The sequence below is a fragment of the Cnephaeus nilssonii genome, assembly GCF_951640355.1.
Source record: "Cnephaeus nilssonii genome assembly, chromosome: 7".
Taxonomy (NCBI): domain Eukaryota; kingdom Metazoa; phylum Chordata; class Mammalia; order Chiroptera; family Vespertilionidae; genus Cnephaeus; species Cnephaeus nilssonii.
Genome location: NC_137078.1, coordinates 40976510 through 40992821, shown reverse-complemented (window position 1 = coordinate 40992821; position 16312 = coordinate 40976510).

Below are 16312 nucleotides of genomic sequence, written 5' to 3'. Positions count from 1 at the left end.
ACTGTGAAGGACATAGCTTAGGTGCTGCAAACATAAGGCAGCATATCATAGTGATTAAGAATGAGGATGTTTGGCACCTGATAGATCGAGGCTGGTACAATAGTTTCCTGGGGATGCCGTAACAAATTACCACAAACTGGGGCGGCATGAACCAACAGAAAGTTATTCTCTAGCAGTTCTGGAGGCTGGAAGTCCAATATTGCCGGGGCCATGCTCCCTCCGAAGGCTCTAGGGAAGAATCTTCTTGTCTCTTCCTAGCTTCTGTGGGTTGCCAGCGACCCTTGGTATTCCTCGACTGTGGCAGCCTAGTTCCAACCTCGGCCTCCATCTTCACATGGCCTTCTTTCCTGGTTTCCTCCTGTATCTCTGCTTCCAAGGGCACTAGTTATTGGACTTAGGGGCCATGCTCTTACAGTATAACTTTTTTTTAACCCGATTAAAGGCACTATTTTCAAATAAGGTCATATTCTGAGGTCCAGTAGATATGCATTTTGGGAAAAAGCCGTTTAACTCAGTACAGTTGGATTCTAGACTTGCCAATTATTAATGGTAAGACCTAGGAACAACGAATAAGCTGTCAATGAAAATAGCAATTATAAGAGTGCAGAAGAAGGGAAGAGGGAACCATTTCTGACTGATAAGACAACATGGAAGAGTTGTTTTTAAACTGGACCAGAGGATTTTAATAGGTGGAACTTTAACTGCTGTTTAAGGATTTATTGCAAAACTTCCTGCCAGATACCGGGTGCTGTATTGAGCAGTGATTGTGTGATAAATTTCCTGTAAATAGTTGGAGGAAAAAAGTGGCCAGATCTGAGACAGACACTCCTGGGTTTTAATGGCAAGTTGATATGTGGTGGAATTCAGACATTTCAGCTCAGGGACTTTGTGAAGACTCAAGATGGTCCTGCCCCCAGGAGTGGCTCCCAGGAGGGTGTGGGGTGGTGAACGTTGACCTTAGCAAATGCTCTGAGGACATTTGCAAGTGCACCCTAAGACTAGGACATTGTTGGGGCTGATGAGGGACCCTGAAAGAAGGGACCATTCCCTCTCCCTTCCCTCTACAGGACTGTTTGGAGAATGGGGACAGGAATTTGGTATTAGATAGAATGAAGCTTGCATGTTTATGGGATAAGGTACTTTGAATATAATTGAGGGGAGGCAATATCCTATATACCAGGAGGGAAAACTTGAGGGAGGGGCTAGATCTCCCAGTCGTACAACTGCCTGGGAGGAAATAATCCCTAGCAATTTATTTCAAAGCCACTGAGAGCCAAGCACATTGCATCTACTGCTGCAATGTAACCCCTATAACACTCCTTCCAAGTGGGCTTCATTCCTCATTTCACAGATGAGAAATCCGAGACTTAGAAAACACGGTTTACCAAAAGCCACTCCCCTACCAAGTAGCAGAATCGGGATTCCAACCCACCTGTGTCTGATGGCAAGGCCAGTGTTCTTCATTACTAGCGGTAGACTGAGCTAACTGCTTCAGGGAATAGTAACTCAGAGGAGTTAGGATTTTTGAAAATTCCCTGGGGCAAAGCAAGAGGTATAATGCATTCAGGTCTGCTCTCTGTCCCTGAGGTAGGAAAAAGCAAAGCCAGAAAATGTATCATGGAACTTTCCAACTCCCTGAGTGCGAAAGAGAACACCCCAAAATTGCAGGAAAGGATCTCTCAGGCTCTTGTTGGACCCTGAATTGTAGCTTTATAAGAGCATCCTGCCAAGAAGGGGGAGGCCAAGGGTGGACCCCCTGCTCCAGGCCTAGAGATGCAAATGATGGAGCAAGACTCCAAAAAAGTAGCATCAAGATAACTAAGCAGAAGCCGAAGCTCAGGAACATAGTAACTCAGGACTTCTTAGCCTATAGTGAGGACTGCCCTCCGGTAACCAAACAGCTCCCCACGAGTTCAGAGGTCCTGGGTTCTGTCAGATGGCACCTCAGGGTATAGAAGGAACCTTGCAAGGAGGATGCCTGCTCTTACTGAAGTTCCATCAGGCTTTGTGGACAATAGTAAGAGGTGGGACTGAAAACCAAGAATGGCTAAATAATACAGTTGCACAAGGAGGGAGGAGGTGGTACTCCCAAATTCCAGCTTGTGCTCCATCGAAGGCATAATTCTGGGAAGGCATGTCAAAGGAGTAGCCCATGATTGCCTGTCTAGGAAGGGTGGGGACTGAGAGGCAGCAAGGCTTCCTTCAAGATCAGTCATTTCTCTCCCCATGGTTAGAATCAGTGGTTCTCAGTCTGGGCTCCTTATTAGATCACTTGGCCGCTGATGTCCATGTCCCACTGCAGACTAATTTTTAAAAATCCCTGGAAGCCTGAGCATTGGTAGGGTTGTTTTCTAACAGTGTTATTGGGATATAATTCACATACCATACATTCCACCTACTTAAAGTGTACAATTCAATGGTTTTTAGTATACTTACAGAATTGTGCCAGTACCACCACAATCAATTTTAGAGTATTTCATCACTGCTAAAAAAAAAAACACCCTGTACTGTTTAGCCTTCACCTTTACTCCTCCCATCCTTCCTATCCCTAGGCAACCATTCATTCACTTTCTGTCTCTAAAGACTTGCCAGTTCTGGACATTTAATATAAAGGAAATGACATATGACCTTTTGTGTCTGACTTCTTTCACTAGAATGTTTCCAGGTTGTAGCAGGAATCAGTACTATATTTCTTTTTATGGCTGAGTACTATTCCCCTGTATGGATATACTACATTTGATTTATACACTAGTGACCTGGTGCATGGATTCATGCACATTGAAAGGAAATTAATTAGAAGGTGGCTGGTGGGGTGGACTGGGCGAGATGGGCCAGACACGCCCTGGAGCCAACCTCCCATGATCCCTCCCTGGCCGGCTGCACCTGGGATGGCACCGCAGCTCAAAGGGCATCTGTGGAGTGAGTGGGGTCCCTCCGGCAGGGGCAGGTGGGGTTCTGCAGCCTGGTGGAATTGCGTGGCCCCACAAGGAATTGGGCTCCTTCCTCTCTGGTTCCAGCATGCGTCACCCAAGAACCACTGCTGCCAAGTCACGGCAGCTTGGCAGCTCCTGCATTGAGCATCTGCCCCGGTGGTCAGTGCATGTCATACTTACCAGCTGGCTGGCTGGTTGGACAGTCGCTTAGCCTTTTATATATATAGACTCATAAACTGGTGAACATTTGGATTATTTCCACTTTCTAGCTATTAAGAATAATGCTGTTATTATGAACAGTTATGTATAAGTTATTGTTTGGATATATATTTTCATTTCTCCTGGGGATATATCTAGGAGTGGAATTGCTGGGTCACATGGTAACGCTGTATTTAACCTTTTGAGGTGAAGTGGTAGTTTTGAAAACTTCCCAGTTCATTCTACTGAGATCATTAGAATCACAGGGCTGAGAACTATTGACACCAACAAAATGGTAAAACACAGACGAACACACTCTGACAGTTTCAAGGGAGACATTTCATAACCCTTGGGGGTCCTTGTGGAACAGCGAGGTTGGTTCACAGATAGTTTTCCACCTGCACCCAAGATACTAGTAACTGCTGTCAACATGCAAGGAAATGTGCCTTATTGCCCTGCTCTTAATTCTATTTGATTCAACATGTATGCTAATGACTTTATGGGATGAATATCTGGAGCTAGAATTTAAAAATTTTTTTCTAACTGTGCAATTTTTTCTTCCAATGAAATTCTCCATGGAAGCTTAAAAGATAAAACAGATAAAGATGGAGCTGCTCTAGGGACCATTAAGAAGAGAGTGGAAGGCCCTGCCTGCTGGGCCCTTAGATGCTTCCTCTCTCACCCACCTACCTACCCATCCACCCAGTCCCACCACTCTCAGCCCTTCCACACAATACTCATCGCTTGATAGAGCATTGTTTGAAAATCCATAATCCAGAAGGTACTTGTATAATTAGCTTGTGGATAACCCAAAACTAAGAACATAAAATACTTTTCATGGCAGACTGAGGGTCAAGATGAACTCTAACAGGGATCAGGATAAGGTAAACCAAACCAAACCCAAACTGAACTTCTCCAGAGTGGGTTTTATTGAGAATGAAAACATTTCCTTTCCTGCAAGGTATTCAAGCATATCCCAGACAACTTTTTCTAGAAAGAAGCCATAGAAGAGGATTAAAAAAACCACAAGATGAGGTAGTTGTCCTAAGTGATTGTGATAGTGGCCACAACCTTAAGCCTTTGGAAAACCATGTTCATATGGCCAGAGCTCCTTTTATCTTGAGGATCTCTGCCAGCCAGGGGGAGAGGTTTGGCCTGCAGGATAGGAAGTTGTTGTTTCTCGCCTTTATCTTTCTCCTGATTTTCCTCATCCAGCTCCACTGGGGTTTTGCCTTGAAAAGAGCTGGCAATGATCATGGGGCATATCAGAGCTACCATTTTTATTGTTTAATTTTTAATCTATTATTATTTCGTTAGATTGTAACATTCGTAAGGCCAGCATTTTATCTGCTTTTCCAGTGGTGCTCCTAGAAGAGTGTCTCGCATATAGTAGGTGTTACGAAGGGAATGATTATGTCTCCTCAAAATTCATATGATAAAATCCTAACCCTCGATGTGATGGGAGTAGGAGGTGGGGCCTTCTGGAGGTGATTAGGTCAAGAGGACAAAGCCCTCATGAATAGGATGGGTGCCCTTTTTCTACCATGTGAATTTATACAGCAGCCAGCAATCTACCACCTGGAGGAGGGCCCTCACCAGATCCAGACCAGGCTGGCACCCTGATCATAGACTTATACAGCTTCTAGAACTGTGAGCCATAAAATTCTGTTGTTTATAAGCCACCTGTCTGTGGTAATTTGTTATAGCAACCTGAGTGGACTAAGACATTTCATGTACAATAAGTACATGTTGAATGACTGACTGACTAAAGAAAAGCTACTTGACGGGAATAAAGTTTCAGTTATGCAAGATGAGTGTGTTCCAGAGATCTGCTGAACAACGTGGTGCCTACAGTGAACATGACTATATGGTCTACCTAAAAATCTATTAAGAGGGTAGAGCTCATGTTAAGGGTTTTGTCCACAATAAAATAAAATGAAATAGAATAAAATGTCAATGTCATTTTAGCCTCATCCAGTCCTTCATGGTTCCTCTCCGCAGCCATTCTTACTTATCTGACACACCAGGCTGCAGCTAAAGGGTAATTCAGTGTTTTGTAACTCTCCCTGGCCTCTGACCCACTTGCCCCAACCCATCCCTTGCCTATGCTCCATCTTTGTGGTCTCTGACTCACACACCTCATTCTCTGGTTTTCACTTGGACTAGAGTTAGTCCTTGACACTTAACTGTTCAAGTTCAGGCAAGTGTCCTAACTGCTCTGTGCCCCAGGTTTTTCATCCACCCAGGAAAAAAAGCTTTAAATATGTGAAGAGGAGTAAAGGTAGGCTGTTGGGAAATACTAACATATAAAGGATCAGAAATAGCAACATCTTATCTCAGAGATTGATTGAATGCATGTAAAGTGCTTAGCTTCCTGCATTTGCCACACAGGTAGTAAATGTTAGCAATGATCACTTTTATTATTCTTGAGACTTATTGTCTTTATTATCTCATCCTTCAGAGCGATGCTTGTCAGCACCTTCATCTTGATCATGACCTTGATTTTCCTTGGCCACAATGCACTTTCTCCCCTCAACTATGCTGCCTGGAGGGAACAGTCCCCAGACCGCCTCCTGAGATGCTGGTTCCCTCTGGGCAGCACCCACACCCTGTTGACTTACCTTCAGAGCAGAGAGAAAGCCCCATGGCTGAGGAATAGTAGATGATTCTGTGTTTCTGGTTGGGCATTGTGCACTGCGTTGAGCTAGCGTCACGTGCTTTAAACTGCTTGGTGCCAGTTCTAAAAACCCCAAACCAACCACTTTTGATGATCTGGATTGTGGTCAGAATTAGTTTAGCTCTACCAACCACCCACAGTTTCATAGAATCTTTGCTGTTCATTTCAACTACAGGTAGTTACAATCATAGCAAAAAGTGCATCCACCTTTTAAAAACTGGAATAGCAATTTTGCCCTTGTTTCAAGGGAAAAATGATTCCATTGTACTTTTTCTAGGTGTGATTCTATTGAGGAAAGAACCTGTGTCTCTCGGGGTATACACTGAGTGGACAGATTATTATGATCTCTGAACGCATAATAATCTGGCCACTCAGTGTGTGTGTGTGTGTGTGTGTGTGTGTGTGTGTGTGTGTGTGTATGTGTGTGTGTGTGTGTGTGTGTGTGTGTATATATATATATATATATATATATATATATATATATATATATATTTTAGAGGCCTGGTGCATGAATTCGTGTTTGGGTGGGGCCCAGCCAGCCTGGCCAGGGGGAGGGGACATGGGCAGTTGGCTGGCCTGCCTGCTGGTCGAACTCCTGGTCGAACTCCTGGTCGAGGGGACAATTTGCATATTAGCCTTTTATTATATAGGACATACACTGAGTGGCCAGATTATTATGGGTTCAGAGATCATAATAATCTGGCCACTCAGTGTATGTTACCAGGGGATCTTTTGTAGGCACATTACCAATTTCAGGAGCTGTATTTTAGGAAACAGGCAGGGAGAGGATTTGAGTTTTATTTTAGGGAAACATCTCTGGGGCTGTATTGCGTGGGGGGTGGTGGTAAGAGAAGAATAAAACCGGAGCTCAGGAGGGAGGGCAGCTTAAAGGCGGACACCCTGAACTCATGAAGTGGTGGCAGTAGTGAGAGACAGAGGGTGTGGGTTTGAGAGAATCAACGAAACTTGCCAGACTCACATGTGGCGGAACACCCCAGCTCTGTTTTCCATAAAAATCCCAGTTACACTTGACATTTTGTGACCCTTAGGCACGTCCTGACGGGAGATGCTTCGTTCCCCGATAGCCTTCTGTGGCCTACAAGCCGCTGACTCTGACTCTCCAGCTTCCAAAGCCCCAGTCCTTCCCTCGCTCCTCAGAAAGGCCAGTTCGGCCTCCCGCTTCCAGGGCACCCCGGTTTCCTGAGGCTGCGGCTCCTGCCGTGCCCCTGCCCCAACGCAAGGTCCACGAAGGCGGAGGTCTTTGTCCCGTTTCCCGACGTGTCCAAGGTGCTCGTCACGGTGCCCGGTTTGCAGCGGGCACTAACAGATATTTGTTGAAATGGAAGGAACAAAGAAAAGGTGGTTCAATATGTTGGACGCCGCAGGAAATTCAAGTCGAGTGAGAACGGAGAGAGGGCGCCCGGGTTTAGGATAGGCGGTCCCTGGTGACCGTGGAGAGGACCTTCAGGAGAGTGGGCTGTGGAAGGCAAAGTGAAATGTTGTTACTTTAAAAGCAATTTTTAGGAAAGGTCACGGAGGCGCATGATTTTGCGAGGTAAGGAAATAAAGCTGCGAGGTTAGACTGGCCTTCCGCATGCTATTTTGTTCATTTATTAGGTGTGGCTCCTGGAAGCTGAAACAGACCGACCTTCATTTGGTGGGGATGTGCCTGGGAATACGCCGCTAGGTTCTCTCTTAAAGGACCGGCCCGCTTTGCCTACGAGCATTGAGGATAGAGTACAAATAAGCACAAAGGAATTTCCCATTTTCATTAACCCTTTGAACTCGCTTGCCTTTTTCTCGAGCTGCTACCGATGCTAACTGTGTTGAGTCACACTTGACATCCGAGTGCAAAAGGTTAAATAAGTACACAACGAAAGACTGTACTAATATGTGTGGATATTTTGGGGTCCGGTTTCTTCTCGCGATATTTTAGTGCTCACTCACACAAAATTGCTCTCTCATTTTTGCCCCACACCCTGATAGAGGTGTTTTAGGCGTGATGTGTTGTTTTGACAACATTGTAAGCCACGTGAACAGTGCCCGAGTCAACTTGCATCTAAACCGGCCATCGCTTTTCTTCATTGCTCACAGACGGCGGATTCTCTGAAGTCATCTTGGCTGAAACAGCCGATTGAGACTTAATTGGCATGACATCCAGGTGTCCTTAATTTACCACCCATGCCTATAAAGTTACGTTTTCTTTTAAACATACAATTGTGGTAGCTTGTACACCCTGCTTCTGGTTTGGTGGCTGGAAACCGTCCTCTGGGTCGCCTGAGGGCCCTGGGCCCATCTTGTGGGAAAGCAAGTGGGTCCCTTGTGTTCTTCTGCCTCAGCCTCCTTGTCACTCAGCCACAGGGCTGCTAGTGACCCTCATGACATTGCCTCATCTGCTGGGCACAGCTGTCTCCATGGCACTGCTACTGCTTCCAGCATTTTGACCTCAGGGGAGGGGACACGGCTCTGCCCTTTGCGATTCAGGCTTGAGAATAGACAGACCCCTCCCCTAGGTCGTCACAGCCGAGAACACACCTTGCTGTAACGTTTAGCATGTATTTCCTCCACGTAAAAACACCAGAAGGAGAGTCCAAAGCTGAGAACAACGAACATGAGAGGTGACTACCCCTTAAGAGCTTGCAGGCTTAGATCCATCCTGTCTTAGGTTGTGTTCCCCAGAAGCTGACTCAGAGGTGAGGATCTGAGCAAGTAGTTCACTTGGCAGATAATCCCCAGAAGCACCAGTCAGAGAGTGGAGAAGCAGTTCAGGCAGGAAGTCTACATCGCATGCATAGATAAGTTTACCACGGTGGGCAATGGGGGCTCAATCCCGTGGGGAACCTTTGAGAGACAATATGGAACTTCCCTGGCCAATATGGTAACCATTGGCGATATGTGGCTGCTGAGCATCTGAAATGGGGCTACTCAGAAAGGAGAGATGCCCTAAACGTAAGACACATGTCGGATTTCTAACACTTAGTACAAAAAAAGTAAAATAAAATATCTCATTGATGATTTTTATATGGATGACATGTTGTCATGATCATAGTTTAGGTATATGGGGGCTAAACAAAATCTGTTGTTAAAATTCATTTCCCATTCTTCATTTTACTTTTTAAAATATGATTACTAGAAAATGTAAAATTACACATGGGACTCACATCACAGGCCTATTGGACAGCACTGGTATAGAACATGTCTCCGAAGCGTCTTCCCTGAGAACTGAGAAACTGCGTGGATTCACCCACTTGCTCCAAAGCATCACTGACCGAGAACCCTCTCCTGGGGGTGCTAACTCCTTGGTATTTCTGGCTGCCTTGTGCAAAGGTGTGCTTCTGAGCTGGAGAGAGCCCCAGGCAGAGAGTCAGTAAGAAGCATTTTTTGGGGGCACAGACAGTGCCTGGTATACCCTCTCATTCCTATCTCCCATAGCAAAAGCCCTTACCTCCCCAAACAGGAGGGCTCCACTCATGCTTATCCTCAGAATCTAGGCTCCACCAACCCCAGGGAGAATAGGAAGGTATTTTTTCCCTTCTCTCAGCTTGATTGACAAGGACATCCCTTCAAGGGAAAAACATACCTTGCCGAAACTGGTTTGACTCAGTGGATAGAGCGTCGGTCTGTGGACTGAAGGGTCCCAGGTTCGATTCCGGTCTAGGGCATGTACATTGGTTGTGGGCACATCCCCGGTGGGGGTGTGCAGGAGGCAGCTGGTCGATGTTTCTCTCTCCTCGATGTTTCTGGCTCTCTATCCCTCTCCCTTCCTCTCTGTAAAAAAAAAAATAAAAAAATCAATGAAAAATATATTTAAAAAGGGAAAAACATACCTTCATTGCTGGAGGTGCGGTCTGGCATGGCGATCTTCAAAAGACAAAAGAATGAAAGGCCTGATATCAGTACATTTCCCAAGATCTAGGTTCCTCAGTAAACACTGCAGCAGGGCATCACAGCTCAGCCCAAATTGTGCTGGACCCACCCAAGTCCAGCTCCATTTCCAACTTTCTCCCCCACGCCAGCTCCATGTGTCTGTCCTGCAGCCCTGCAAGAAGCCATGTGAACAAGAACACACAACTCCACAGTAACAAGCCTCACATGATGGGCGCAACGCCTAATCCATGTGGAGTGGGATAATGTTTTAAAGAATTAATTCTATGTTCTCGCCTACCCCCACACCTTCACAACCCTTCCAACTCTGTGCTTTCTGATTTTCTTCACTTGCACCCCGGGGATCTTCCTCCCAGCCCAGAAAACTAGATATGAGTCATCCACTGCTTTAGGGGCAGGATGTCACTGGAGAATAAAGGAGGCTAATTTGTGTTTAACTTCAAAAGTCTCCGGTGCAGGTGTAGGACAGAAAGAGCCGGATGCATAACTGCATAATTGCAAAGTGAGCTCTGTCCCCCAGAGTAAAGATTCCACGGGCTGGGGGTTGGGGGGAGAGGAAGGACCTCAAGGACAGAAAGAGAGAGAGCTGTGCCCCACGGGAACAGAGCCCATGAGCGCACACCCCTGCACACTCCCACCGGTCCCAAAGCCCTCGGCGAGAAAGCTGTTCTCCGAGGCTGAGGATTGCCTGTGGGCTGCAGGCGCAGTGGTGATTAGCGAGGTCCCAAGACAACCACCTGTGCCCCAGGATTTTGTGCAGCTCCCTGCCCCACCCATACCAGGTGGGAAGCCCCCTTCCAACAGCCTGGGCCCCTGAAAAACCCCAAGAGCAATATGTTGGTCCCCTAGAGGGTCTTCATAAAGCAGTCCCTGAGCAAATAGTACCATGGGATCAAACAGAGCTGACCCTAAACCTCTCAGCACGCCGGGACAGCGGTGGACACACACCTGTGCTACACTTCTTAGCATGGGGATACTTCTCTAAAGGGAGTGTCATCTTTGGAGACACGTCTCTGTGCACAGTTAGGAGAAATCTTACGTGAATGTTCAGAGCAGCTTTTCCCCTTGAAGGCACCTTGTTTTGACCCTCATTTTCCTGCCCCGCCCTAATCTATGAAATGCACTTCTCACAGCAGAGGAGCAGTTTGCTCAAAGGTAAATCAACTAAAAAATACCAAGTATTCCAGAAACCTAAGGCATGATCTCCCCTAGTGTCATCTTGTATCACACACACCAGAAAAGCATTCGAATGAGTCAGAAGTAGTCAGTGTGAGGTGGCCTCATAATTACCCACGGAAAGGTGTGTTTTGGGTGGATTCAGGATACACTGTCCTGTTTTGTTGAGGTGGTTGGACTCCATGGGTACATTCCAGGAGCTGGTTTCTCACACCCCAAAATCAATGAAAGAGGAAGGTGGAAAGCTGCCCACAGGACTTCTGTAACATTTGACTTCCTGAGGCTAACTCGGGGCTGGACACATTTCTCTGTCACTGAGTCATGATTGCTGCTTTAGATCCACTAACACTGGAAACAAGTGTTCAATGTCCTGGTGACCCAGCAAATATTTCCGAGGGCAGCCCTTCTTATTGTCTGCTTCCAGTGCCAGGTGATTGTGGGCTAACGACAGAGAAGACAAATGGAAAATATCTGGATATTTGAGAGGAAGTGACAATAAACTGCTACTCAGATACTTTTCGCAGTGTGAAGCACACCATCTGCTGATCAGGGTAAAATGGCAAACGTTTCTGGGGGTGATCCCACGAATACCCCCTTCTCTGCACCAGCTGCCACGCTCATGCAACGTGACTCCACCCCATAGCTGATTAGAAGGGGTGTGGACACTTGACCCAAGTGGACCGGTCAGATTTCCCCTGTGGAATTGGAAAGTGGGCCTCTAGCCTCTTGAGCAGCCACATGTCTCTCCTCTGCACAGGTTTGCTGTGACAGCGCCGAAGGCAGGCGATGAGGACGGGGCCCGGATGAGCAGCAGCCTTGGTCCCTGCCTTTCCAGGCCTGGCTCCAGGCTCTCCCGAAGCTTCATTATGCCACCTGTTCCTGGTGCCATGACCTGGTGCCTAAAATAAACCCTCCCCGCTGCGTAAATGCCTGTGAGTGCAAACCGCGTCCCTGTGATCCTAACAGCAGCTCGGCCTGTTCTTCCTCTCACAGGTGACCTGGCTGGAACCATCGCTAGGAAGGCTCCTCCCTGGATCGCCACACTCCTCACAGCATTCTTCCTTTGCATCTTGAAGGATAGATGGCTGGAGATACTTCTCACTTCTCTCCCCTGTTCTCCCACTCAAGATGCCTCTGGACCCTGTAGTTCACAGGGAAGCGCCAGGGGGGGCAGCAAAGAGCAGAAGAACAGCTTCTCTTTCCTTTGTGTTGATTCCCAGGGCTCTACATTTTAAAGTTGATTTAACTGGGCAAAAGGGAGAGGGGAGACGCGTCTTTTTTTCCTGCCTCTCTTTCTCCATATACTCATTCAATGGAAACTTGAGGCACTTACCACGGGCCAGGCACTACTGAAGGTGCTAAAGCTATAGGACCTTCTGGAGCTTACATCATAATGGAGGGAGACAGGCAATAAAAAAACATACAGCTAAATTAATTTCAGATAGCGGAGAGCCATGACGTAGATGACAGGGAGGGAAGGTGGATAGTGGTTGTGTGTATGCGCACATGCGTGTCAGCGTGGTGGCTCCCTTAGGAAGGAAGTCCGGAAAGGTGACCTTGGAGGACATGGGAATAACAGAGAGAGAAGGAACTGGCCGTGAAAATGTGTGCGGAACAGCTTTCTAGAGAGGGTTACTAGTCCATTGAAGGGTGCTGGGACCCCATATCTCCCCTCTGATCTCCTCACTTCATTCCTTCCCTTATATATTAGCTGAGCTTCCACTAGGAGTCAGGAGCTAGCTGGAACAGATCAGAAGAAGAACAAGACAGAGTTTTGCCTTGGAGGAAGCCACAATGTAGATAAGGAGAAAATGATATAAGTCATGAAAACACAGGGGTTGTGTCCATACCAGAAGGAAGTATACAGTGCGGTGGGGAAGATGAGGGAGCACCCAGAAGCCTGAACCAACCTGCCAGTTTCTCTTAGCCCCTGCCGGCAGCGGGGCCCTGAAGGAGAGGCTGAGCCTATGAACGATCAGGAAGTTCAGTTCCATTCCAATGCAATGCTCTTTACCTTGGATGCCCTGGAGACAAGGTGGGGAGCTTACTGGAACAGGCCAGCGAAGCACACTCCACCAAACACTACCAGGGAAGCCCAGGAGAAAATTGGAATTGGTTCAAGTTGCTGAGAAAACAGGAAAGGTGACACTTCTTTGCAAGACACACACACACACACACACACACACACACACACACACACACACACACACGGCTCAGGGAAAGGCTGAGGGCAAAGGGAGGAATTGGCAGTCATCCCTGACAATGTGTAATCCAAGAACGAAAGTCCTGCAGAACAAGGCAAAAACCTTAACATAACACAGGGTCAGAGTGAACTCTTGGGGAGTTATGTAACTGATTAAGGGTTTAAAAGGAGAGTATGTATTTACTTCATGGTATGACTCATTTAAATGGAACAGACTTAAAAAAAACACACAAATCCCACAATGATTAGGTTTTCCATTTATTGTTGTTGTGGTTCCGGATGATACTTACTGACACTGCAGTCCATAATAATGGAAACCGCCAACAGAATGTGTCTCATGTAAGGACACAAGAGGGACGGGTTGTAACATTTAAGGAGTTGAAGAGGCACTGCTAACCCAGACCACTGTGTTCTGCGTGCCCTCAGACTACAGTGAGTAGGTGTCGGGCGTTAGGTAAACGGAAGAAGTGACTGTAGTGGCGGGAGGTGTGAACGCCAGAACGCAACGTGGGTTTTGCGGTAACCACCTGAAAGAGCATGGAACAGAGGTGTTTAATTACCATGTCAGAGTAGAATTGATTATAGGGTAACCAGATGTCCCTCTTAAAGGAAACTGTCATTCTATAAACATCTGCCCCAGGAAGACTCTAAGGGAAAAGCCTTGGCTAGGTCTGATTTATGGCAGAGTTCCTTCCAGTTGGTCAATTTGGTAAGAAGAACCGGGAGCTTGGCTCAGGGCCTCGTGTTCCCCTCTTGGGAGCAGGCTGATGTGCTGTGAGCACACGTTCTGCTCAGCCCCTCAGGGGCGGGCCGAGTCCCTGCAGGCGGAGGCTGGCCGCGGCCCGGCGCTGTCTAATGCTGAGTTCCCATTTGCCTAGATACCACTTAGATCTTCCAACCTAACCTTTATCAGTAACCAAAGCAATATCTTGGCCTCTAAATACTTATTCTTTTTATTGATTGATTGATTGATTTCAGAGGGGAGGGGAGAGGGAAAGAGAGATAGAAACATCAGTGATGAGAGAGAATCATTGATTGGCTGCCTCCTGCATGCTTCACACTGGGGGTCAAGCCTGCAACCTGGGCATGTGCCCTTGACTGGAATCGAACCCTGGACCCTTCAGTCCTCAGGCTGATGCTCTATCCACTGAGCCAAACCAGCTAGGGCAATACTTAGTCTTTTGTCTTATTTCTCAAGAGGCTCAGAACTCAGGCTGGGAAGCAAAGCAATATTACTGAGACCCCAACGGAGTCCTGGGGGCCCTGAGGGAGTCCTCAGGAGCTGCCGAGTTTGAGATTCAGTCAGAGGCCATGCACCTGCCACTCAGAAGAGACAAGCCTTTAATAAAATATTTTTATTGATTTCAGAGAGGAAGGGAGAGGAAGAGAGATAGAACATCCATGATGAGAGGGAATCACTGATTGTCTGCCTCCTGCATGCCCCCTCCTGGGGATCAAGCCGGCAACCTGGGCATGTACCCTGACCAGGAATTGAACCGTGACCTCCTGGTTCATAGGTTGACATTTAACCACTGAGCCACACTGGCCAGGCAGAGAGAGACAAGTCTTCTATGTTAGAACAAAGACAACACTCCGTGGTTTCTGATACTATTCCCCAGTCACAAGGACAGACACTCCGAGTGCCAGGTGTGAATTGGTAGCTAAACCACTTTTCACCTGAGCAAGCCCAGGTAGTATGCTGCAGGGTAAGCTCAGGAGATTCAGCAGAGCTGGGGTTGGGGGTGGGGTGGGGCTGGGTAGAGTGGGGCTAAGGGTGAGGGTGGGGCTGGAGGTGGAGGGGTGGCAGCTAGATTTTTAAAATAATAGGAATTTCCTTATGGACTGGAATAGCACAGAAACCAGAACAACAATAACAAAAGCAAACAAACAAACAAAAAAATCAAACTCCCCCCATAAACCCCAAACTCATCCAAAACAAAGCAAACAAAACCCAAAATAAACAAAACCAGCACTTTAACTGACGGTAAGTGACACGTCTAGGCTAGTTCCTGTACTGAAAAATAAAACAATAAAATGTAAGTTCACAGAGCAGTTTAGACACATTCACTTTGACCTACTTAACCTTATAGTATTCCTATTATCTCCATTTTCATGAAAGGATGAAGAGAGGGAGAAAAATGGAAACCAACCAAGGGGGCTTGAGAGGGAGGCAGGAAGTGAGTTAGACCAGATCCTGGGGGGCATGCCTGGGGTCAGCGTGTGCAGATGTGGTTGGCCAGGTACTACACTATCATATATCAGCCCGGTTAGAATGATCATAGAATTGTGATATCATTGCCTTTTATATCTCTAACCGCATTAGATTCCAGAAATAACTTTCGCTGCCAAGGGAAGCAGCCATGCTGCCACTCAGCAAGTTGCCCTGCCCACGTCTCAGGCACAGGGCGCTGAAGGCGTGCTGTGGTGGCCCTGGGGCTTCGCTCCTTATCTGGGCTTGCACCACAGAGCTAGACTTTCCCCGTGAGTGTCCACAGGGAGCTTCCTGGGGCAGGTCTGACCAGGGTGGAGGAAAGGCTCCACTGAGTGAGCACCTCCAACATATCACAAATGCACAGAAGAGGAGCATGCACTTGGTCCTCCGAAATTCTCTCAGTGACCTATGTGGTAGGAATATGCTGTTTCATAAAGGAGTGGGCAAAAGGAGGTATACAGTTGGGAGTATGTGAAACAGAGTTCATTCTTGTATTATTATCTACACTAATAAAAGAGAAAGATGCAAATTGACAGTACCTTTGCGATGCCCACCAGCCAATCAGGATGAGTATGCAAATTAATCAAACAAAGATGATGGGTTAATTTGCATACACAAGCACCGAATGGCCAGGGGCGGGACGCTTGGTCATCGCCATGGCGACGATGCAGGTGTTCCGCATCGCCCCAGCCGCTCCCGGCCTCTGGGCAGCACGGGAAAGCGGAAAGGCGGCTCTGGGCCGGAGCAAAGATGGTGCAGGGGAAGGAAGGCCCATTCTTGCACAAATCTTCGTGCATCAGGCCTCTAGTAATAATCATAACCTGCATGTCTTTTTCCATACAACTATGAAACCTACTTTTGCCCATCCCTGAAAATGAAGCTGTTGAGACTCACAGAGGGAGGGGGAGGTGGGGTGTGAGGATTACGACCTTTGCATCAACTGCTACACCACACAGGGCCACACCAAGATGGTGACGGTGGGGCTGGGCCTGGATGAAGAGGACGATGAGGGCGGCAGCCAGTGTGAG